The following is a 24,729-nucleotide window of genomic DNA, read 5'->3' on the forward strand; positions in this document are numbered from 1 at the left end:
TTCATTCCAGGGAAGCAGGACTCCTCTCCACAACTCCAGAATTCCCAAAGGCCAGCCATCTAACGGGGTAGCTGCTCGGCCAGTCCAGGCATTAAACCCACAATCTAATGGTCCAGGTCTTTTCCTGGCTGTTGAGTGTCACTTTTCTAAAAACACTTTAGGATTTCATTTTCATTCTATTTCTCCATTATCTTGTCTTGAAAAAACCCCATTCTCTTCCTTTCTTTAATCATATTAAAAAGATTTTACTCATGAAGAATTCTTCCCATAAAAACTCAAATACGTAGATTTAAGTTTCTATTTTCTTCTTTGCTATTATGTCTCTGCTCTCCCCCGTCCACCTAATCAAAAACACTCGACTCTCATTGTCAAGGCTAATGGGAATATGAGTGAAGGGGAAGAACAAGCCCAAACCACCTAAGGGCCATCAGTTTCTATTTCTTCCAACAATCTCAGAGCAAGTTCCCAAACTGGTTAAACACACCAATCCAAATTTCACCTTCCTGTACTCCTCACACCACCACGGTGTCAATATGAATGCTGGGAAACCCACAGTTGCCTATTCTGGTAAGATCCGTTTCTTTTACACTCCCCAAGACATTATAGCCAAAAGAAACAACAGATAAATTGGTGTGCATAAACTTTAAACCAATCACCAGATGTCTAAAGAGGGAATACAGCACAGTGTTTGAGAGAAAGTAGGGAATAGTATTTAAGATCCTAGATGCAACTGGGCGCGGTAGCTCATGCCTGTAATCCCAGCACTTTGGGAGGCCGAGGCGGGCAGATAACTCGAGGTCAAGAGTTCAAGATCAGCCTGGCCAACATGGTGAAACTCCATCTCTTCAAAAAATACAAAAATTAACCGGGTGTGGTGGTGGGCACCTGTAATCCCAGCTACTCAGAAGGCTGAGGCAGGAGAATCGCTTGAACCCAGGAGACAGAGGGTTGCAGTGAGCCACTGCTCTCTAATCTCGGTGACAAAGTGAGACTCTGTCTCAAAAAAGAAAAAAAAAAGACCCTAAATGCTAGATACTAGAGCCAAATTCTGCCTCCCCAGCCTATGAGCTGTATGATTTGGGACAAATGACCTCACCTCCACGTGCCTCAGTTTCCTCATCTGTAAATGGAGCTGGAAATAGCACCTTATCCCACAGGGCTTTTCCGGCGGCTAAATGACTCAAGTAAAGAGGTAAGAATGATCTCACACACGTGAGAAAGCGCTCAAAAATGTTAGATGTTATGACTATTTCCTCTACCAACGCTCTGTGGTTCATCCTGAGTGCAGAACAAGCAAGGCATGCAGGTAAAAACACTGCCTACAAGGAGTGTTCAGATAAAATTAAGAAGCTTCTGGACAGCAAAAGAAACTACCATCAGAGGGAACAGGCAACCTACAGAATGGGAGAAAGTTTTTGCAATCTACCCATCTGACAAAGGGCTAATATCCAGAATCTACAAAGAACCCAAACAAATTTACAAGAAAAAACCCCATCAAAAAGTGGGCAAACGATATGAACAGACACTTCTCAAAAGAAGACATTTATGCAGCTAACAGACACATGAAAAAATGCTCATCATCACTGGTCATCAGAGAAATGCATTGTGGTTTTGATGTGCATTTTCTTTTTCTTTGTTAAAATACAGAAATTTTCTGCTAAAATTTAAATTTAAATGAAATTGATTTTAAATTTAATAGTCCCTGTTTTACAGGCCATTAATACTACCAGAACCAACATAAGGTATTTGCTCTGCTCATTCAATCTTTGCTACAATGAATCTGTGTAAGTGTACACACACACACACACACACACACACACACATATGAAATTTCAAGGTTTACCATGACAGCAAAGAAAGAACAGATAAGCAGAGTTCTTCAGGCCATGATTCTGGAAAGAAGGCACCAGCACTTCCAAAACCACTCACCATCTGTGCCACCAACAGCTGACTGCTAGGTGACACCCCACTGCAGACACAGAAGAAGGCGGTGAGCCTGGGGGTGGGGTGGGGGTTAGCAGGGCTCAGCTGCGCTCCCCCAGCCTGCTAAGGTCTCTCAGGGCATAAGTCACATGCCGAGCCCCAGGCTGCTGCCCACTGGGCTAAAGGTAACTAGCAGACAAAATCCACACTTGACTTCTTAGGAGAGCAGAGGGTGGAGAATAGGCCAATGGGCAGCCAGCAGCAGAGTCACCCCACTGCTCCACCCATGGGCAGGGACAGGCATCAGTGAGTGTTGCTGCCAGGACCGGTTCTGAAAACAGACACTGTTTTCTTTCTGCTCAGCTTCCCAATAAGAGACAATGGGCATATATTTTTTAAACCACTGAAATGAAGGATAGGATGCTGGGGGGTATGTCCAACCAAGGTAAGGCATACCAAGAAAGAAACAGATTGACCAGAGCATGCCGACAGCAGATTTATTCTAGACGAATACATACGAATTGAGCTCCTCCTGTCACTCTGCATATCTGAGCACCTAGTGTGAGCCAGGCTTTGGCCAGGCGCTGGGAAGACAGTGCTGATGACCTGGTCTAGGCTTTCAATGGGCTAACCTTCTAGCAGGGAAGATAAAAATCAAACAAGCAATGTCTGCAAGGCACTGAGGAAGGCCTTTCTGAGGAAGCGATGTGCACCAGTGGGATAAGCAGACAAATCAAGTCCATGTCCTATTGACACTGAGTGGTCAGATTTCAGAAACAGTATTGCAACCCCACAATCTCAAAGCAGTCTTAGGAATATAATGTGCAAACTTGCCTTGCCCTCAAATCCTTCCACCTCTAGTTGTCTTCATCACCCTGCAGCACTCCAGGTCTGAATAGGAAGTACTCACCCCGACACACACTGCCATGCCTTTCTCTCTTCTCTCCCCAAAGCTCCTACAGTAACTCCATAAAACCTAGATTGTGTGAATTTGCAGGTGCTGTTCAACAGAATCACATCCCTGAGTGAGAATATTAAATAATTCCTCTGTAAACAAATACGGTCAGACACAGGTGATTAATTCGTCTATTTTAAGCATCAGCAGTAGCCATGCTACACACTGCGTTATACCAAGAAAGTGTATTAAATCTAAGAACATTTTTTTAAAAAAACTTGAGAAAATTATATATTTAGTAGCATGTATACAAGAGCATTTCATTAGATACTAATCTATAATACTAAGGGTTGAATCCAGCCAAATTCCTGTATTTAGTGGGTGATAATGACAAACTATAGCAGTTTAATTCATGCCTCTTAGATGGCAGCCAGGTAACAAGCTGCAAGCCAACTTCACTGAACCAACTGATTAATGCTATACACAGGAAAACTATAGTCTGCATAAAGAACTAAGACAATGGCTCATTTAGATCTGTGTGAAGAACAACTCTTAAACTGATAGCATTACAAACCTTTTTCCTTTTATTTAACTGCTATTAAGGAAAAGGCACTTGGGGTATTTATGGAGGCAGACCTACATCCAAGGGAAATCAGGCACAATAAATAGCCTTTCAATGCTGTATGTGAACATAAGCATTAGACTGAGGGGTCTCTAAGAAGGATTAAGACTCATACACTTGCTAACAAATGGCAAAACTCAGATTTTATTCTTATTCCAATAGTGTTCTGGTTTGAATATTTCTTTATTCTTTCAAAATCGAATTTCCACATAAACATCTGAGGAAATTTATAGCCTGGGCATATAAATCATGCTGCAGTTTGCCAAAAATATGATTCAATTGGCTTAAGGGCTTAAGGAGCCAGTATTTCCCAGCCGGGAACATACAAGGCTACTGACAGCCAGCTTCTCCTTCCTCCACAGCCACTCCTGTGCACCCTCCTCCGACTCTTACAGCAAGTGGGTTTGCTCAGCTGGGTTTTCTGAATTTCCTACAAACCTGGAGTCTAAAACCACGGAAGGACAGGGAAGGTAACAATGGCCAAGGAAATCTGGGCATAAGCCCAGTGTAAAGATCCAGCACAGAAGATTCCTTTAAATAGACCTGGGCAGAGACAGGCACAGCGAGGCAGGGTGATGGAAACTGAACTGCATGACTGTCAGAAAGCAGAAAGTCTACCCAAACTTTGGATAGAAGAACTAAAGAGGCAATTAGCATTTACTTAGTGTTTTGGAAAGGCTTTCATAACTCAGTGTCTTATCCGAACATCACAAACGCAAACTGATGAGGAAGAAACCAAGGTCAGAGACTTACAAGGCTTCCCCAGGACGTTAGTCAAGAACGGGACACCAAGCAATGTGACTCTAAATCCCACCTATGCTAATAATTCTTAAACTCTGCTAAGCCACTGACCCTCTCCCCCGAGGATACACATAATTACCACAAGTCTCCTTTAGCCCAACCCAGGTTAGGAACCATGAGGTCAGGTTTCTAAAGTCCTTCCAGTACTCACACTCCCAATATTATGAGAGCTCCGTACTGAGGTCCATCTAAATGCTCAATGTCTTACACAAACGTTAGCATTTATCCCATCACCCTGGCCTCTGAACGTGTGGGTTCGAGGCCTACTATACACAAAGGTTCACCTCTTCACCATTTTATTTGTACCATGAAAATAGTGGCTCAGGGCCTGAGGTGACTCACAAGGACATCATTATCTTGAGGACACACACACACACACACACACAACCCCTGCAATTCTGCAAACTTTTACTTACATTAACATTGTATTCTCTTCATGTCATTTAGAAACCAAAAACCGGGTGGTCTGAATGTTTCTCTCCTTCTAAAGTTCCTCAAGCTTTCATTAAGATGAATAATGGCAATCTGATGGAATACTTCACTAGGAATGCAGCCCTCAAACAAACCCACATAAATAGCACCCTTGCCCCAGCAGTGGCAAATTAAGAAAGCCTGACATCTTTCCTTAACGCAGCAACCCAAGCTGGCAAGATGCTGCCATTCCGTGCCCCGCCTCCTCCCCTTGTACAATAGGCTATTTACAGAGGCTGAAAGCACCCGCTTTGTCCTTCACTAGCTGGGCAGAGCTCAGGCTTCAGGGAGGAACAAGAGAGCAGCAGCCGGGCCATTTGCTGTTCTTTCAAAGCCCCACTCCAAACCCGTTGGATTTGTGCTCCTTAACCCTGGCTTGGCAAATTCCCTAAAGTTAGATTTGCTTAAGCCATTCCCTTTTGAACCAAAAGATCAGTCAGGCTCTCCCTAGAGAGAGGGAGGTACAGCAGCTCAAAAGAGATGCCAGTCTCCCAGCTAGAGAGGAAAGCAGAGGTCGCTGTCCAAACCCTATCCCACTGAGTCCTGACTGTGGTCACTGCCCTGGGCCCATCTCCTCACGTCGAGCTTCAGGAGAAAGATGTGGGGTAACTTTGGGATCCCGTGCACAAACATGCAAGTGGATCCACAGGGAGTTAGCTATTCCCACCTCACTGCCTTGGGGCTTTTTCTTCCCAATTAAGTATAATAAATCTTAAACCCACTTGATTTTCATTAAAGTGATCTTATAGATCACCAATTGAATTTCCAAAAGACTTAAAAAGGAGAAACAGAGTGGATGCCCTGATTTTATAAATCTTATTGAAATACCAAGTAGAGCTGAATACTTCTACACTTAAACTACTCCCTGCCCATCCACTTATAAAGTTATCAGAGTGAGACACAAAGCTTTTAAGTGTTAACCAGTAAAATGAGGACCATACCTCAACCATTCACATTGGTCACAAATATCATATATATCCCCCAAAATAAAGAGATCTCAAACACAACATGTCGAATTTGAACAGATAAATTTTTAGGATGCAGGGTCAAATACTGTATAGCAGTTTCTGTATTCATTAAACTACATCTATATTTAAGTCACATGAAGAATTAAATTACTTTAGAAATACTGTTTTAAATTCACATTTCATTAGGCCAGGCACAGTGGCTCACATCTGTAATCCCAGCACTTTGGGAGGCCAAGGCAGGAGGATCACGAGGTCAGGAGATCAAGGCCATCCTGGCTAACATGGTGAAACCCCGTCTCTACTAAAAATACAAAAAAGAAATTAGCTGGGTGTGGTGGCGGGTGCCTGTAGTCCCAGCTACTAGGGAGGCTGAGGCAGGAGAATGGCGTGAACCCGGGAAGTGGAGCTTGCAGTGAGCTGAGATCGCGCCACTGCACTCCAGCCTGGGCAACAGAGTGAGACTCCATTTCAAAAAAAAAAAAAAATTCACATTTCATTACTATGTTCTTTGAGTTCGTTGAACACGCATCTTCAAATAGGATTTGGGGCATCTCTACAGCCACTTTTTGAAGCATCGAACAGTTTTCTGTGGCATACGTTCACATTTTTCCTCTTCCATTGAAATTGTTGAAGTTGAGGTAGGTTTTGAAGTCACATATGTGCTACTAGTGAAAAACCCTCCCAAGTCACAAGAACACATTTGAATGCTATTAGAACAGGAGAAATTTTGTCCTATGGGTCCACATTTATCTAACTAAACCTCATACTCTATTGCTTTTTAAATGGATTTTTAAATGTACTTTTTACAGTAACAACCAACATTTGCTTTCGTAAGGTCAAACCCTAAGAAATAATTACCCAGCTAGCATTAAATTTGCCTTAGAAAAAGTCTAATTCAGCTAGTTGACCTGTACAAAGACCCATGACTAGGACTGGCAGAGATGATTTCAGGACAAGGTGCCTTCTCTCTCCCTGAGGCTGTTCTAAATACAGGGGCTGAGAGCACCTCACACTACGACAGCCTTGGCAACACTCAAACAGGAAGACTGAAGGAGAGTTTTGGGACACTTTCATCTTATATTGGGGCAGGTGAATTGTTTCATATTCAGATAGGGGTATAAACTGAGGAAAAACTTGCAGACCTCACTAATGAGGCTTGGAATTAAAAGACATAACGTAAATATCTACACACAATAGTGGATAACAAAGTAGCAGTAAGTGCAAAAGGAATTCTGACAGGGAGCATTCTCTCTCAGGGAGACTTGCATGGAGAAGGCACAGCTGAGCTGGTCCTCAACGAATGAGCATCATCTAGGAAAATGAGCTACCCTTCATGCTAGAGGGACAGAGACAAGGCTACTAGAAATGCCTCCTGACCCCAGGGCTCGCATTTTTGCACATTAATCTGGAACCAACAATAGGGCTCAAGCGGATAGGAGAGGGGAAGGAAGATGTGTGGGGAAATCGGCTTAGCTATGATTTTGTAAGGAGCCACTGTGCTTAAGTACTTGGCGTGTGTCAGGCGCTGTGCTAAGCGACTGCGCACAGGGCTAAATGCATGCGCGTCACAGCCCTTACTGCACGGGGTTGTTACTGCCTTCAGCTCAAAGATCAGGAAACTATAGGAGTCAAATGTCTTGCCCTTGTTCCACACGAGAACAGGATGACTGCCTGGATCTGAAGCCAAAGCCCATGGACCTCAAGAGCCAAGTACATCAGCCCAGGCATGCGTGGGTGTTCAAGTCTAGACAGAGGGCATAGGTGACACTGATAATGACAAGCCATGATGCACAATGCCTTTTTTTTTTTTTTTTTTTGAGAAGGAATCTCACTCTGTCACCCAGGCTGGATAGAGTGCAGTGGCGCGATCTCGGCTCACTGCAAGCTCCGCCTCCCCAGTTCACGCTGTTCTCCTGCCTCAGCCTCCCAAGTAGCTGGGACTACAGGTACTCGCCACTACGCCCAGCTAATTTTTTTTTTCTTGTATTTTTAGTAGAGACAGGGTTTCACTGTGTTAGCCAGGATGGTCTTGATCTCCTGACTTCGTGATCTGCCCGCCTTAGCCTCCCAAAGTGCTGGGATTACAGGTGTGAGCCACCGCGCCCAGCTGCACCATGCTTTAAGAGCCCAGGATTCGAACCCAAATTTCCAACAACAGATGAATGGATCAACAAAATGTAGTCTATACAATGGAACATTACCCAACCTTTAAAAAGAAGGAAATTTGGATACATGCCACGACATGGATGAAGCAAAGGACAAATATCGCATGATCTCACTTCTAGGAGGTCCCCAGAATCAGCAAATTTACAGAGACAGAAGGCAGCAGAGAGGTTACTGGGGTGGGGGGAGGAGGAATGAGCATTATTGCTTAACGGGTACAGAGTTTCAACTCGGGATGACAAAAAATTCTGGAACTAGATGGTGGTAATGGTTATACAACACTGTGAATGTACTTCAGCCATTGTGTAACAGTATACTTAAAAATGATCAGAATGACATTTTTATGTTATATATAGTTTACTACAACAAAAAAGTTTAATTATTTTTAAAAATTGCTTAAGTGAGATACAAATGGAAAAAAGAGAAGTAATTTTGAGCCTGTGAATGAATGGCAAAATACTGAAGAGACACTGGGAGGAGGAGACAGGAAGGTGATTTGTGAGCAACCAGCCCAACTTTCCAGGGTCCTCAAGGCCCTTCTTCATGTGTGAGGAGGCGGCGGTTCCACAACCACCTCGAAATCTTACACAATCCCCTCCTCTCTATGAGAAACAATCAGTCCTTCCTCTGAACTCCAGGACTTCTTTATTTGTAACCCCTGTGTGGTACTTAGGCCCTCCTGTCTTACACTTATAGCGAGTGGTACTTAGTACCTACGTAGCTGCTCCTTCCTCTCCCCGGCCAGGGTCTCCTCCCGTCTGTCTTTATATGCCCTTGGTGCTTAACACAGTCCCAAGCCCAGGACAGGTGCTTAACAAACATCTGCCAAGTCATGAATGACCCTCTGTGATTCTGACCGTGTCTCTGCAGCAGGTCCCTGGAGGATATATTCATAGATCAGTGATTCTCCAAAAAGAAAGGGGGTATTGAAAGCATTTTCCAACTTCAGTCGTCTCCTTCTACCCCCACCAGACTCCTGTACAGCATACCAGAAAGGTGTAGAGAACATCTCCTGGCTGACTGGGGGACAAAGAAAAGGGTATGAGCCACTGATTTAAAGGGGACATAAAAATATTCTCTTGCTCTTATTTTGATCATGTTTTATATTTCTCAAATTGTTTCACTTATGTATAATGTCAGCCCAAGGCTGCTGTCAACTCTAAGGGCAAGTGTCTTTAGAAGACACTGAGATACACTGAGATTTGGACAGACGACTGATGATTCATTTAAAACAAATCAAGGCTGCCCACAGGGAAGGGAAGAGATCAAGTACTTTTCTTAGGTAAAACAGCAAATGGTCAGAAAGGCTTGAGCCCAGAGCCCCATATCAGGGCCGGACTCCAACTTCTGTGAGCTTTCTATGACAGAAAAGAGAATCTTCCAAACCAGGGAAACAGACAAGACTCAAGCACAAGATCCAGAGTCCCGTGTGAGGGCTCCAATGAGGAGAAAGCTCCCAGAAACACAGAGCTAGTGGGCGGCCATCTGTGATGTACGGAATGCTGACAACAGGACCTGCCCAACATTCTCCAGAGTAAAAAAAAAATAGAGCTCTCCTCCCTTCTCTCTTCACACACAGCTACAAATATCTGTCACGTACATCCACGTGAGAAAATGATGATTATAGTTAGGACATGCCCCATGAAGATATCCAGGTCATGTACAGCCTTTGTGTGGGACAGCAGGGCTAAATTTTGGCAGTACATATTTAAGAGGGCAAGTTTCCATTCAAAAAATGTCCTGAGAAGCAAGATTATTCCACTTGTCTTCCAATACTGATTGAATAAGGCTAAACAACTGTTGTAGATACGTCACAACGAGGCAGAGAAGTTTACTGATAAGAGCGAGAGAAGCCAGCAGACTTGGGCAGATAGCCTCAGTCAACAGCTTTGTGGCAGTGGATGGAGACAGAAAGATCTGCTTCTTAGGCTGACGCAACCATTCTGCAAAGAGCAAGACAGAAAAGGCTCGTGTAGATTAAACTTCTCACTCATGAACTGGATCAATACAGCACGTTATTTCAGTTGACGTTCAGCACAGGAAGAGTCAGAATTGTGTCTGTATGACTGCATGTTGAAGAACATAACAGTAGGTTTTAAGGGTATTAGGCAAGACAAGCACTGCCTGTTATTACAAAAGCTAAAGAAGGAAATAAGGCCGGGCGCGGTAGCTCAAGCCTGTAATCCCAGCACTTTGGGAGGCCGAGACGGGTGGATCACGAGGTCAGGAGATCGAGACCATCCTGGCTAACACGGTGAAACCCCGTCTCTACTAAAAAATACAAAAAACTAGCCGGGCGAGATGGCGGGCGCCTGTAGTCCCAGCTACTCGGGAGGCTGAGGCAGGAGAATGGCGTAAACCCGGGAGGCGGAGCTTGCAGTGAGCCGAGATCGTGCCACTGCACTCCAGCCTGGGTGACAGAGCGAGACTCCGTCTCAAAAAAAAAAAAAAGAAGGAAATAAATGGCTTTTTGCCACTGAAATAATCCAGAAGACTCTTCACCTTACTGGACTCTGCTGAACCACAAAGTAAGTCCTGAAGCAAGGGACCATAACCAGGAGAAGGGAGGACAACTTAACAGCAGAGAGGATCAAATGTCCTTTCACAACAGCCAGAGCTGGCCCCAAGCTAGGCAGGCACTCTCCTCCTCCGAGGGCCAGGGATGGAGAGGAAGCTCCGCTTGTTTGAGAAACTGCACGCAGAGAAGGTACCTAGATCCTGGGGTCCTCTCAGGTGCTTTGCCCAAAGTCAGGATCTTCCCATCTTCCCGTAGTGACTATGGAAATAAAGAGAATATGAACATGGAAAGAATCCTAGACCAAATGCAAGAAGATCACATTCTAGGTACTGGCTGTGCCTCTGATCAGCTGCAAAATCTTGAGCCAGCTCCTCTACCGGTGCGGGCTTCAGGGAGAATAAAGAAGAGAGTGGGAACAGAGGAAAGCTACGCCTCGTTCCATCATGAACGCCACAGTAGCTTCTCCAAGACTATGTAAGAGAAGGGAAAAGATGGCCAGGCAGTCCTGGCGTACAGGAGTAAACAATGAAGTTTCCACCTATACCCAAAAGCCCCAGGAACAGTGATGTATGAATAAAAGGGTCAATGATAAAACCCTCAATTCTGTGTGGCGAGTCTATGGATGTTTTCACTACTGTTGTTGTTCTTTGTATGTTGCTGCATTTTTTCCAATTTTTTACTGTGGTAAAATTAATACAATATAGAACATGCCATCCTAACTATTAGCTGTATGTTTAAAGTTTCTCAAGATAAAGAAGCTATCAGTGAGTCAGGTCAGTTAATGTCCTCTTGTATTTATGTATTTCCCACCTGCTCCACAAAGGATTTAGGGTAGTGACCTGTCCTTAGGACAGAATGACAGATAGGATATAAACCCTTCCTGGAAAATACGTAGCTATGCTTTGCATCGTCTGCCTGCGCTGGACCCGGCTGAGCCACTGACCTGCTATGTGAGCCACTTCCACTTAAGTGCCTCTTTGAAAAAGGGGTCACACCACAAAAAAGAAGCAACACTGAACATTACAGGGGGTGAGGAACTCTCCTTTGTCCCTGACCAACAGAAAGCCTGAGGAGAGAGCACTTACAAGGTTTTCCTTGCCTTCAGCAAGTTTAGGATATCAATGAAGACAAACACACCTGCAAGAGTTAACAGAGCTATGGAAGACAGATCTGATAACCACAGCAGGTAGAGCCCTGGTGCTCCAGGAATCTAGAGGAGGGAGGAAACAGTACGCATGCACCGGGCATCTGAGGAGGGCTGTCCAGAGAGCGGAGGGTGGAACCAGGCCAAGTCTGAACAGGCAGAGACAGGAGGGGGTGGAGAACAGCAACAGCCAGACAGTGCTGTGAGCAAAGAGGCAGGGAGGAGGCCCTGCAGGAGCAGCAGGTGGGCTGGGGACTCACAGCAACATTGTAAAGCAACCGCCAGGAGCCTCTCCCTCTCTCTCCCATGACGCATTCTTGTCAACTGGCTGAGTAAGAAACAGCTGGCTGCAGGAGGCTCGCCCTCGCCCAGTGGGTGTTTAGTTCATAAAGCCCTCCTGTCCCCGCCAGGACCCAGGCCTGGGGTGGGAGACTGGGAGGAGCAAGACCCAGTCCTTGTCTTCAAGGAGTCCACACCACCCCACGGCTCGCAGAGGTCACAGCTATCACATATCAGTGACCTGGATAAGAAGGCTAAAGAGGGCACAGGTTGGGTAGAGTTACTTACACCTCTTAAAATACATCAAGGTTTCAGAGACTGATAACCACAGAAATGGCTTAGCAGGACATGGGTGAGAAGACAGAACACAAAGACCTCTCTGCCCAGGGAGAGGAAGACCAGCCTCTCAAGAGTTTGGAGAAATACACTTGAGTTTTTACAGATTTCAACAGGTACCTGCTGTGACTTTAAAAAGCAGAGATGAGGCCAAGTTTACAGGCTCATGCCTGTAATCCCAGCACTTTGGGAAGCAGAGGTGGGTGGATCATCTGAGGTCAGGAGTTCGAAACCAGCATGCCCAACATGGCGAAACAACGTCTCAACTAAAAATACACAAATTAGCCGGGCGCGATGGCAGGCGCCTGTAGTCCCAGCTACTTGGAGGCTGAGGCAGGAGAATCGATTGAACCTGGGAGGCGGGGGTGGCAGTTAGCCAAGATGGCGCCACTGCACTCCAGCCTGGGTGACAGAGATTCCGTCAAAAAGAGAAATAAAAAAGCAGAGATGAATGGAATCTACAAGATAATCATAGGTTGTGAGTTCCCAGGACTGGATACAGCCTGCAAAAAAACATGGGACCCTGTTCTGACCTCTAAATTGTGCCTGTTACATGGAAGACCTCAGTGGTGTCACAGGAAGCAACAAGTGAAACAGAGAAAAGGTTAACCAGGATTTAGCCCATCGTATGGGGAAGGAGAAGAGAGGTATGGGTGACAACCACGAGACAGGAGCTAAAATTACACAAAGGGCTCAGGTAACTATAAAAAGAGGCGACTGGCCCTAGGGAAGCCAAAATCAAAACAAACCTAACAAGTTGCAGAAGATTACAGAATAATGACCGGTGTTTAAAAGACAGAAAGAAAAAGAGAATGTGCAGTTCGGCCATTACCTGCTTGGAATGGGTGATACTAGTTCGGGGTCTCTATATTCCCTTTATGTTTCACTTAAAATGTATTATGACAATTCAAATCTATTCAAAAGTAGACATAGTAGTATAATAAAACTGTATTTTATGTACCCATGACTCCAACTTCAGTTTCAGTAATGATCAACATTTTGCTACTACTGTTTCATTATACCCACTTCTTAAAAAATTACTTTAAGTTACATCCCAACACCCTGTCTCTCAGGTGACACTTCTGAGGCCTCCATGGCTCTATGGTTCCACCGCATGGGGGTATGATGTATAGGACAGTAAAACTGACTGGCACGTAGGCTGCATCTTGCCAACTGCCCAACGGTTTAAACAAAAGGAGCCAACCTGAATATTGACTTGAAGCATCCAACTCAGCATAATACTTAATTACCATGCAATAAAAAGTCTCATATATTCAATTTGCAAATATTGAGGATATGCAAGTCAGCTCCAGCCTCAGGGGATATGACAGTAAACAAAAGAGAAAAAAATAAAACCCCGATCCCAATGAGGCTTCCACATTGCTGAGCTCTGGGATCCAAGACAAAACACACTCTGGAGTTAACCCGACTCTCCTGAAGTCACAGGCCTATTTGACATGAACCACAACCCAGCCAGAGAGCAGTTTCTATTCCCCTTTAACTGACAAAGTCTTTCCTTTTGAAAAAATGGCATTCAGAGGTCTCTCATGATACTGGTGCTAGAGAAGGAGTTAACTTTCTGGTTCTCTAAACTTCTGATGATGTACCCTAATAAATACATGCACCCCTCACCTGTAAATGCTTTTATCTATAAACGATATACATATACATTCTGCAAATATTTTCTGAACATTAGAAAACACACAAATATGAATTTAAAAGATGGCCAAAAAATAACTATCCATAGAAGTTCTAATGTTTCTATTCTATTCTACACACCCTAATGGATGGTCTGGCCAGCTTCTATGGGGCACATACCCCACTCTGGAGACAGTCCTTCAATCTCCTGAGCAGCCCTGCAGCCTCTCTGGTGGCTTGCCTGGCTAGCATCTCCATCTGTTCCCCACCATGGGCAACAATGAATGAAGCTGCTAATGGAGCACCTTGAAACGCATGCCATGCCTGGGAGGCAGAGGGACAGTGTCTGCAAAAGCCTGTAAAAAGGGACTGTCACATCAAGGAGGGAGGCTAAGACACTCAGCATCACCCAGTGATGGAGAGAAGCATGCCAGAGAGGGCAAGACGCTGCTGGTGACTGTCACCTGGCCTGCGAGAGAGGGTTAGTAGACTGAGCCCGCCTTTGTGGAGGACAGAGACTTGAGGCTGAGACCCATGCCAGGCTCCAGGACTGGCCTCCTCTGAAGGTCTGTCCTGGAAACCCTGAAGCTTCAGCCCTGACCCCAAGGACAAGGATCTTCATTCTGCCTGAACTCCAGGGAGGTCTTGACGTCAGCAAAATTTGCCTCTGACTCACATCAGGAGAGAAAAGCACAGACTGGCTGAGAGTCTAACGTGAGAGTCTGGACTGCTCAGCTACCCCCTCGAGAACTCAGTTCCGTCCACTGTGAGGTGCCTGGCTGGGATGCTTGACAGACAAGGCCCTTGCCAGCTCCCCATCCTGGGATGCCTCAGAAGCTTGCCTGAGGCACAATGTAGGTAATTGTCCACAGAAGGAACAATGCGCCATTTGACCATTTCACTAGTGGCACAGAAACAAGGGGCAATTTGAACGCAAGAATACCAGGTAAAGGAAGGCTACAGTAGAGTTATGTAACATTAGCTGGGTCTCAACACCAATCTCCTCCCCTCCCACACCCTGCAAAGACCACAGCCACCTGCTTCTCCACCACAACTCAAACTACCCGGAAAGAAACATCTCAGATGTACTCTGAAACACAAACTTCACCCAGTGAAAGCACAGACTTAGGTCTAGAGACTTTCAGTGCCTGGATCTTAGCTATAAGATCTAAGTTTTGCATAGGATCAGAATAGACAAACCTGGAACATTACAATATATACTCTTGTTAGGGACTACCTTCTATGGGACATCTGACCATCGGAACCTGCCCTACACTCAATCCATCATCAGATAATCATACATGCTTACTAGCGGTAAGGCCCTGTATTAAACGCTGCTGAAAACACAGAAATGACAGTGACTAGGTCTCCCATGTGCCCAGAGTTTAGAGTGTGGCTAGGGTGCCAATCTGTGAAAGCCAGGTATGTGCTCATGAAAAGATGCATGTGGGACAGAGGCTGGGATGCTCGTCAAAATATTTAATACCTAGTATAGCCAGGCACCAACCAGTCAGAAAAGACACAGGCCAGGGTACCAGAACAGGGCTCTGAAGTTCCTCTGCTGCCCCATGTATGAACCCTTTAGTTTCCATATTAAGGGTGGGGCACTAGGGTAGCAGCTGTTCTCTAGCCAGGATGGGAGTGTTTCCATACTTTAACCACTAGCGTGGTCGCTGGTGCATCCCCAGCTGAACGACAGTGAGCGCAGCTGAGGAAGGGGAGAGTCACTTCAGGAAAAGCATCTCTGAGAAGAAGGGGTGCTCTGTGGGACAAGGAATGGCATTCCGAACAGGCCGAGGTGGGCATTGTACCATTCAGATGTACTTTTCTTTTTTGGAGACAGATTCTCACTCTATACCCCAGGCTGGAGTGCAGTGGCGCTATCTCAGCTTACTGCAACCTCTGCCTCCGAGGCTCAAGGGATTCTCCTGCCTCAGCCACCTGAGCAGTTGGGATTATAGGTGCCTGCCACCACACCTGGTTAATTTTTGTATTTTTAGTAGAGACAGGGTTTCACCATGTTGTCCAGGCTGGTCTCAAACTCCTGACCTCAGGTGATCCGCCTGCCTTGGCCTCCCAAAGTGCTAGGATTACAGGCGTGAGCCACCACACCCAGCCTAGATGTACTCAACACGAACTTTATCCCAGCAAAAACACAGGCTTGAGTCTAGAGACTTTTAGTGTCTTGATCTTAGCTGTAAGATCAAAGACACCATCAGACCAGGACATAGGAAGGTCAGTCGGGCAGATGACAGCACCCAGGTACAGTGTCTTGGGTACACAGACCCATTAACCCCATGCCACCAGAGTCTGCTTTCTAGAAGCCTCAGGATGTGGTGGTTTGGAGAAGTGTGGAGATAGCACGTAAGAACCAAGCTGCAGAAGCCCCTGACAGGTAAGGTAAATAAACACCTGGGGCCTTACAGAGGGGGGCCTGGAAGGCTTCTGCTCAGGAGGGATTTGATCAGAGCTGTGATTTAGAAAAAGCAACCATTCCCCTCTGCACCCTGCCCCCCTTTCTAACAAAGGCCTTCACTGTTTAAATTGGAGGTGACAATTCTGGACCAGGATGGCAATACTGAGAAGGCAAGGAGGAAATGCATGTGCGTTGGGCAATACTGCACAGAGAGTAGGTCAGAATAAGCAGAACTGCTGGCTGACTGGACTTCAGGGCAGAAATCAAGGGCAACACCAAGGTCCAGCCATTCTTTGAATAGGCACAGGATCCAGGAACAAACTCCACATGTGTGCATGGCCAGAGGGGCAGGCAGGTTGTGTCACCTTGGCCAAGTCACCCCCGCTCCGAGCCCTGCAGTCCCCACACGGGTGCAAAGAATAAGGTGGCTTATTTCAGTGTTGCTCTGAAGTCCCTCACAGGTGGCAAAGGGAGACAGAGGAAGCCCTTCAACCACCGCAGCCCTGCTTTTATGTATTTCATCTCTCAGGGTTCTGCCTAAAATCTCACTGGGAAAAAGAGATCCATAACCACTAGGCAATGCTACTGTGCCTTCAAACCCTGAAAAGTCCCAATTTTATTCTTGTCTATTGAAAGTGTTGAATACGATCTAGAATGCGCTAAGAGATCAAAGTACCCCACCACACACAGCAGAAAGCAAACCTACCGGCGCGGTGAGGCCAGTCTCCTACGTTAGCGGACGCTGCTCCACCACTGCTCAGCCTGGGTCCTGTTCCCAGCTGAAATGTGCTCTCTTCCTCCAGCACATGCATGCATTCATTGTGCGCCTCAATTGTTCTCCAGCCTTACAAGACCAATGTCCAGGGCAGGCAAAGCCTTTTATTTTGTAATTCTCTAGAAAGTCACAGCTACATAGCAAGTGATCTTATCACTCCCTGAGCCAAGCTGAATCAAAATGTGTGGTCTCTTTCAGCACTCTAGTGGTATAAACAGATAATTCAAGGCAGAGTGTAGATGAGATGGGGGTAAAATCAAGGAGCAGTGACACCGAAGGAGATCCAGCTCCGTCCTTCCTGTCTTACTGCCACTTGTATAACCTGGAACTTTCTTCCCATTTTTTTTTTTTTTTGGAGATGGGAGTCTCACTCTGTCGCCCAGGCTGGAGTGCTGTGGCGCAATCTTGGCTCACTGCAGCCTCCGCCTCCTGGGTTCATGCAGTTCTCCTGCCTCAACCTCCCGAGTAGCTGAGACTACAGGCACGCGCCATCATGCCTAGTTAATTTCTGTTATTTTTAGTAGAGACGGGGTTTCACCATATTGGTCAGGTTGATCCACCCGCCTAAGCCTCCCAAATGCTGGGATTACAGACGTGAGCCACCGCGCCTGGCCTAACCTGGAACTTTTTAGGCCCTCCTAGACTGAGAAACTTCTAGCTCTGGAGGGGCAGTAGAGTCAAGCAATTAGGAGCACAGACCCTGAGGCCAGACTGCTTAGGTTCAAATTCTGGTTTGGGCAACTTAATCTTTGCACCTGTTCCTTTATCTTGCGTTCAGTAAGGCTAGCAGCAGGACCTACCTTACAGGGTTGCTGTATGCACAATGAATGCATGCATAACTCCAATAATGAGTTAACCCATCAGAAGCTTAGCAGCACCTGGCTCTGTCTGCTGCTATGGTCACTGCTTCGTTCCTAAACCTGGCTGTGTCCAGGCTGTGGCCACCACCTCGGTCAGCTACCACAGCCCTGCTTCGTGGCAGACACCTGGGCCCTGAAGGAGAAACTAGCTCCGGAAGCACTTTCTCATGACTCTGCTTAATAAAGGAATAAATAGCATTCAGAGTATTTCAGTCCTTCTTAGATGGACATTTCTCCCACAACAAACCTAAGGGGAAAGTGCCCATTTCTATAGCAGCCAAAGCTGTGCTAATGGATAGAGCCTACATTTATCAGAAGTCCCCTCCAGAATGAGGCAATGGTCTACAGGCAGGCCCCATTCCTCCTCTGATGCCCTAACTTCTTTCCATTTCTCTTTCCAAACCATGAAATCCCTATTTCTTTTTTGACTAGAACACATGAACCCAAAAGTCCATCAAGCCTATTCATTAGTAAAAACACTTTTCAAATTATTGTTAATTTCAAGAGTTTTAAAGCAGAACATGCCCTATTTTTTAAAGACCTATTTAAACATATAACAAAGGTGGGTAAACTGTTCTGAAAAATATCCAACAGCAGGGGAGAAGCAACTAAATTATGGTCCATACAGCAAATAACGCAGTCGTCTTCAGAACTTATTTTTTGAAGAATATGTAACGAGGTGGAAAAAAGCCCACAATATAACTTAGGTGATTAAATTGTCAAAATTTTAATCTTTAATTAACAATGTATGCTTAAAATTTGTTTATTGTATGGGGAAAAAAGACTGGAAGGAGATACAACAAAATGTTAATAGTATTTAATCTCTGGGAGAACTTCATTTTTCCTATTTCCCAAGTTTTTTCCAATAAGCATGCATGACTCTTAAAATATGAAAAATGAATATAGCTTTTCTGTGGCAAGTGGTTTTGATTTAGATATTAGACAGCTTTCAGAATTTTATTTAAACTTGAAGACCAGCAAATATTTCATAAAGAGAATCAGCCCAGGCACCTATATGGAACCACCAGTTTTGAGATTTTATGTTACTGTTTTTACTTTTTTTCTAGAGATGGGGTCTTGCTGTGTTGCCCAGCCTGGTCTTGAAATCCTGGCCTCAAGCAACAAGCTATTTGCCTCCAGATGATCATATCCTTCTAAGGCTGGCAGCACAGGGGAGCAGGGCCCTTACTCACCTCCACTTAAGTTTTTGTCCAAGGGTGACACCTTTGAAGCCAGCCACACTTCAAGGAGTCTCCAGTATTTCACCCACCCCTCTTGATTCCTCAAAGGTCATAAGTGAATGAATACTGTGTTGTTTCTAACACAGTCAAGAAAGTGAAAGTGGGCTGGATGCAGTGGCTCACGCCTATAATCCTAGCACTTTGGGGAGGCCAAGGAGGGCAAATCACTTGAGCCAGGAGTTCGAGACAAGCCTGGACAATATGGCAAAACCGCTTCACCACCACTACAACAAAAAAAAACAAAAATTAGCTGGGCATAGTGGTGTGCGCCTGTACTGTAAGCTACAGGAGAGGCTGAGGTGGGAAGATCAACTGAGCCCAGGGAGGTGGAGGCTGCAATGAGCCATGATTGTGCCTGTACTCCAACCTGGGCGACAGAGTGAGACCTTATCTGGGAGAAAAGAAAAAAAAAGAAAGTGAAAATGTCATGATGTAGAAAATGAACATCACTCAGATTATGTGACAGTTTTCTCTTCTTGCCATTATATACAACCCAAGGCTTGCCACAAACTGAAATTTCTTATGCATTGACATTCAGCATTTGATGTAAAATGACAATCTTAGAGTTGCTGCCACAAACCCTGGCAAAACTGCCCCTGCCTTCTCTAGTTCACTAAGTTCAGCTACTCCTTCGGGCTTGTGCTCCTTTAAAACTTTTCAGAAGCCGCTTGAAGTACCAGCATGTAGAAACTCAAACTCAACTCCCTGCAGCTTCAGATCAGCGCTGGCCACTGAGAATTCTTCTCCAGGCCCCAGTGTCGAAGGCACTTTTGACTGTCATGTGTTTGTCTGACTACCAAGTTGGACTGCCAGCCTTCACTAAGAACTCCGGCACCTTTATCTACCTCCTGTCAGATCACTGCCTGTCAGAGAATGAGGCCTAAAAAGGCTTTAGGATACCAACAGCTTTGAGCTGCCTAAAAGGAAATTCTTTTCTATTTTGTAGTACAGGAGTCTCATGCATTGCATCATCCAAACAAGACTGTCCACAAAACATTACTAATAGATTCTAATTTAACAGAGTTTGGTTACAAGAGACAGTAAACACAAATTGGCACGTTTTAAAGGGCAAACTCACACAATAAATTCAATTGATCTTAAAAGTGAAACATTCCTCTAAGGTTACTGACTATAAATATCTACAAATTACTATTCCTACAGTCTTGCTATTTCCAGAAAAGTGAAACTGGAAGGGAGAGAGGAGGAGAAATACCCAGCTCTAATGACAAGACAACCTTATCTTTTCTCAGAAGTCTCCCCAAACACACAACCACTTTCCACAAAACAGTTACATCAAAAAAGATGTAGGAAGACCTAGACATTAAGCATGCTAGAGGGTAGGGACAGTTTTATCAGTGTTTGTGGCAGCAACTCTGAGATAGTCATTTTACATCAAATGCTGAATGTCAATGCATAAGAAATTTGAGTTTGTGGTAAGCCCTGGGTTATATATAATGCCAACAAGAGAAAACTATCACATAATCTGAATTATGTTCATTGTTCTGCATACACCACAGCATGCTGGTACACTTTCAGTTAGCCTAAACTTCACCCAAAAGTAGAGGTGGCTATGAAAACTCTACCTGTATGGTATAAATAGATACCTGTCCCTACATGCGTGGGTCACATGTATCTACCTTCTAAATACCAAAAACTTAAAAGCCCAGATTTCTTTTTGGTCAGGCTGCCTGTAATAATAATAAAAATACTGCAAAAATAGGAACAACAGAGACAGGAAGGAAATATGTCAAAATGCTTATAATTGTGGGGGAAGGGTAATTTTTTTTTTTCTTTGGACAGAGTCCTGCTCTGTCCCCGGTCTGGAGTGCAGTGGCGGGATCTTAGCTCATCACAGCTTCTGCCTCCTGAGTTCAAGCGATTCTTCTGCCTCAGCCTCCCGAGTAGGTGGGATTACAGGCATGTGCCACCACGCCTAGCCTAAAATCATTTATATTTTAGTAGAGATAGGGTTTCTCCATGTTGGTCAGGCTGGTCTCGAACTCCTGACCTCAAGTGATCTGCCCGCCTTGGCCTCCCAAAGTGCTGGGATTACAGTGAGCCACCGCACCCGTCTGGGTAATTTTTTTTTTTAAGTATTCTGTTTACAGTAAATTCAGAAAACAGAAGTCTTTAATATGTCTATTATTTTAAAGGGGAGAGGTATAACGTGTGCTGCTAACAAGTTTATTTTTCTAGTCATAGTATTTGGACTCATGAAATTTAGTCTAATGCAGTTTGTTCACAAACTGGAAGGGAGAGAGGAGGAGAAATACCCAGCTCTAATGACAAGACAACCTTATCTTTTCTCAAAAGTCTCCCCAAACACACAACCATTTTCCACAAAACAGTTACATCAAAAAAGATATAGCAAGACGTAGACATTAAGCATCCTAGAAGGTAGGGACAGTTTTACCAGTGTTTGTGGCAGCAACTCTGAGATAGTCTGAGGGGGCCTCAGACTAGGTAGGTGTTTTCCGAGTTGAGTCAGAACAAGAAAGTAAGTCTCCCAGACCCGGTCCTTTTCCACTATATGGCACTGCACTGTCTAGCTCCAATCTGATGGCGAGCAATGGTTCCTTAAACAGCTCCATCTTCTCAAGCCTACGCAGCACACACCTACAACTCAAACTTTACGTTTTAGCCAACCTAACCTTCCACGTCCACTTGAAAAAAAAAAAATCAACCAGAAGTTTTTGATTTTTTGCTGGCATGAAACCAATAACTCTTTTCTTTGGGACAATCACAGGTTAAGTTGTGACATGTGTGGCAGAAACTGCAAGATTTAACCAGTTTCTCTCAACGCTAATCAAAAGTCAAGAAATAATAAAAGGCAGGGCAGTTAGAGTCGCGGGACTTCAGATACTCCTGCACCAAGAAGCTTAAAAGTCTTAGCCAGGGCACTAGAGGACGCTTTTAGAATGGTCACTCTTAATTACGCTCCATAACCTTGAAACTGGACGGAGTGGGGAAGGGGTTTCCATACTCTCACACGCACGGACTGGGGGAACGCCTGTCCCCAGACTCGAATCCACGTGTCCATTCAAGTCATCAACCGCCAGTCTCCATCTACGCTGCCAGGTGACAGACATCATTTTTGCTTCTCAATTTCAAAAAATGCCAGCACTCCTTAGATCAATGACTCCACGGACAAGTGCAGGGGCCACCGGCACTCCTCTGGAGACACTGCGAGAATGTCAGCCACTGGCAGTGGCCTCTGAGCTGCCTGTGGGCCTCGTGCCGGCGCGCGGCATGGGGCCGGCATCTCAGCGGGCGCGGGTGCAGTCCCGCCCCACGCGCGGTCCGAACGCCCGCGAACCCGGCCTCTGGGGCAGGCGGGGGCCGCGGCCGAGAGAAACGTCAGCGGCCCGGCGGGGCCACCTCCTCCCAACCGAAGCGCGGCGTCCGGCCACTCCGCCGGGCCGGTCCCCGCCGCCGCACACACAGGGGTCGGTGCCGCGCGCATCCCCCGCCGCGCACAAGCCCCGCGCCCGCGCCGCCCGCGGCTCAGACACAGGAAGCCGCGGCGGCACGGGCGCTCTGGAGGCCTCTGGCTGCCGAGGGAAGCGGGGCCGCGGCAGGAGGCCGGAAAGGCGGCGCGGCCCCACGAGCCTGTGGCGGCTCAAGCGCCTCCGCGGCGGCCGCTGCTCCGGGCTCGGCCCTGAAGGGCAACCTCAGCCCGCGCCTCGGCCGGGGCCCGGGCACCGCCGCAGGAACAGGCGCGGCTCCGCACGGCGGGCGCACTCACCTCCTCCGTGGACCGGCCGCTCCGCCGCCGGCTGTCACCGCAGCCCACTCCCTGCTCCGCGCCGGCTCTGGATGCTATTTAAGGCGCCGCTGGCGCCGCCGCCTCTGCCTGCTAGTTGCGCCCCCGCCACCGCCGCGGTTGAGCCAGGATGCTGCTGGTGCGCTCGCCGCGCCGGCCCCGCCCACCCGCGGCCCCGCCCACCCGCGGCCCCGCCCCATCCGCAGGCCCCGCCCCATCCGCAGGCCCCGCCCCGCCGCGCGCCCGGCCGCCCTACAGTCTGGGCGCGCGTGGCTGGCGGATGGCCGGCGGGCGAGAGGCAGCGGCGGGCGAACGCAGCTGGAGTCGCCCGGACTGCCTCGGATTTCATAATGAATCTGAGGAAGGACAAAGGGTACATTGGACCGCCTCAGCTCAGAGGCCCCGCGGACCCTGGGCCCTGCGATGCCTGAGGGGCGGGCGGCGTCCTCCGGATCCTGCACCCTCAGCCCATGCCCCGCTGGCCTCCTGGCAGGCTAGGCTTCTGCTGCGCGGGCCCTGGCGGCAAGGGCCTTCCTCTCCGTTTTTCCTTGACACTGACTTGCGCGGCCGCTTTGAGCCCTTTTTCACCGCGGCGCCACAGGGCTTCGCCACGCTGCCTGGCCGGAAGACCTTTTCTGTCTGGTGTCTGCAGAGCCTGACGTGGGCAGCGCCTGCAGCTCACACCAGTGCAGGGGAGCTGAGGGACGACTGCGCGCTGCACCCAGGGCGGCCACCTGCTGTGCGGTTCTCAGGGCTTCCGCGTCCCTGCCATGCCCATCTGGGGGCTTCAGAAGCCAACACGATGGTTTTCGGGCTCACATTCCAAAGGCTGCTCTTCCTTGTAGCACCTGGGACCGACCAGGAACTTCAACTTCTAACAACAGTGGTCCCGGTTACCGTGGGGTTTGCGCCCAGCGTTGGCTGGCGGGCCGTTTGAAGAATGATTGTTGTCATAAAGGCCTTTGATAATAACAGATACTGTTTACCCAGTGCTTGATGCCAGGCACTGCTACGAACATTGCATACACATTATTCTATTTAATCTTCATAATCCGGTGGGGTAGGTGCTGTCATTACTGTCCTTTCACCGAAGAGGAAGCTGGGGCACAGAGGTTAAATGCTAGTGAGGGCAGTACCACACTTGGCACTCAGGTCGCCCCCAGAGTGTGGGCACAACCACCGCAGGAATATGTCTGGGCTGCAGGCCGGGGAAACTGACCGTGAGTTCGCCTCAGGCCTCAGGCACCCTGCAGTTCACTCCCACAAATATCTGAAGGACTTTCCCTGGGTCTCTCCCACAGTAGGCTGGGCGCAGCGGTGCAGTGGGGTGAGGGCAACGCACACACCAGCAACCTCTCTGGCAGCTCAGTTCTTCTAGATCTCCTCTAGATCTGTATCTTCCAGATCTAGAAAAAATGGACTCCACGTTCGTTTTCACTGCTTCCCGCTTGGCTAATCCCTGGTTTTTCTGTCCAGATCTCACCTCCCCACCCATGATTTTGTCATCTTTGCCTCTCCTTTTCCATCTTACTTCTCCAACCAGTCCCTCAGCCCCAGAGCCTCCGCAGGCACCTCCCAAGTTCTGTGGTGTATTTTTTTCAAGGGCTACTGGAACGAAGTACCACACACTAAGTGGCTTCAACAACTGAAATGGTATGGTCTTTCCTGGTTCTGGAGACTAGAAGTACAAAATCGCGGCAAGGGCAGGGCTGGCTGCCTTTGAGGGCCATGAAGAGCATCTGTGCCAGGTCTCTCTGGCTTGCAGATGTCCGTCTTCTCCCTATGTCTCCTCACACCATCTTCCCTGTTGTGTGTGTGTGTGCAAATTCCCCCTTTCTATAAGGACACCAGTCATACTGGACGAGGGCCCATCCTACTTGCCTCATTTTAACTTGATGACCTCTGTAATCAAGAGG

The 24,729-nt window shown here is 47.0% G+C and overlaps 1 protein-coding gene across 6 annotated transcripts in view; it reads right to left on the reverse strand.

Moving 5' to 3' along the window:
- Positions 1-22,969, reverse strand: part of ACSL1 (acyl-CoA synthetase long chain family member 1) — a 70,629-nt gene extending 47,660 nt beyond the window's left edge. For 2 of the 6 annotated variants that reach the window (XM_033215832.1, XM_033215828.1), the window contains exon 1: positions 1,930-2,187. The gene's annotated coding sequence lies outside the window, so the exon portion shown is untranslated. Of the gene's footprint in view, positions 1-1,843; positions 2,188-4,657; positions 5,155-10,554; positions 10,620-22,795 lie in introns of those variants that run through there. The other 4 variants (XM_033215829.1, XM_033215827.1, XM_033215831.1 and 1 more) reach the window with 4 other exon arrangements.
- Positions 22,970-24,729: the final 1,760 nt, after the last annotated feature.

The sequence above is a fragment of the Trachypithecus francoisi genome, unplaced genomic scaffold (genome assembly GCF_009764315.1).
Source record: "Trachypithecus francoisi isolate TF-2019V2 unplaced genomic scaffold, Tfra_2.0 Lachesis_group1, whole genome shotgun sequence".
Taxonomy (NCBI): domain Eukaryota; kingdom Metazoa; phylum Chordata; class Mammalia; order Primates; family Cercopithecidae; genus Trachypithecus; species Trachypithecus francoisi.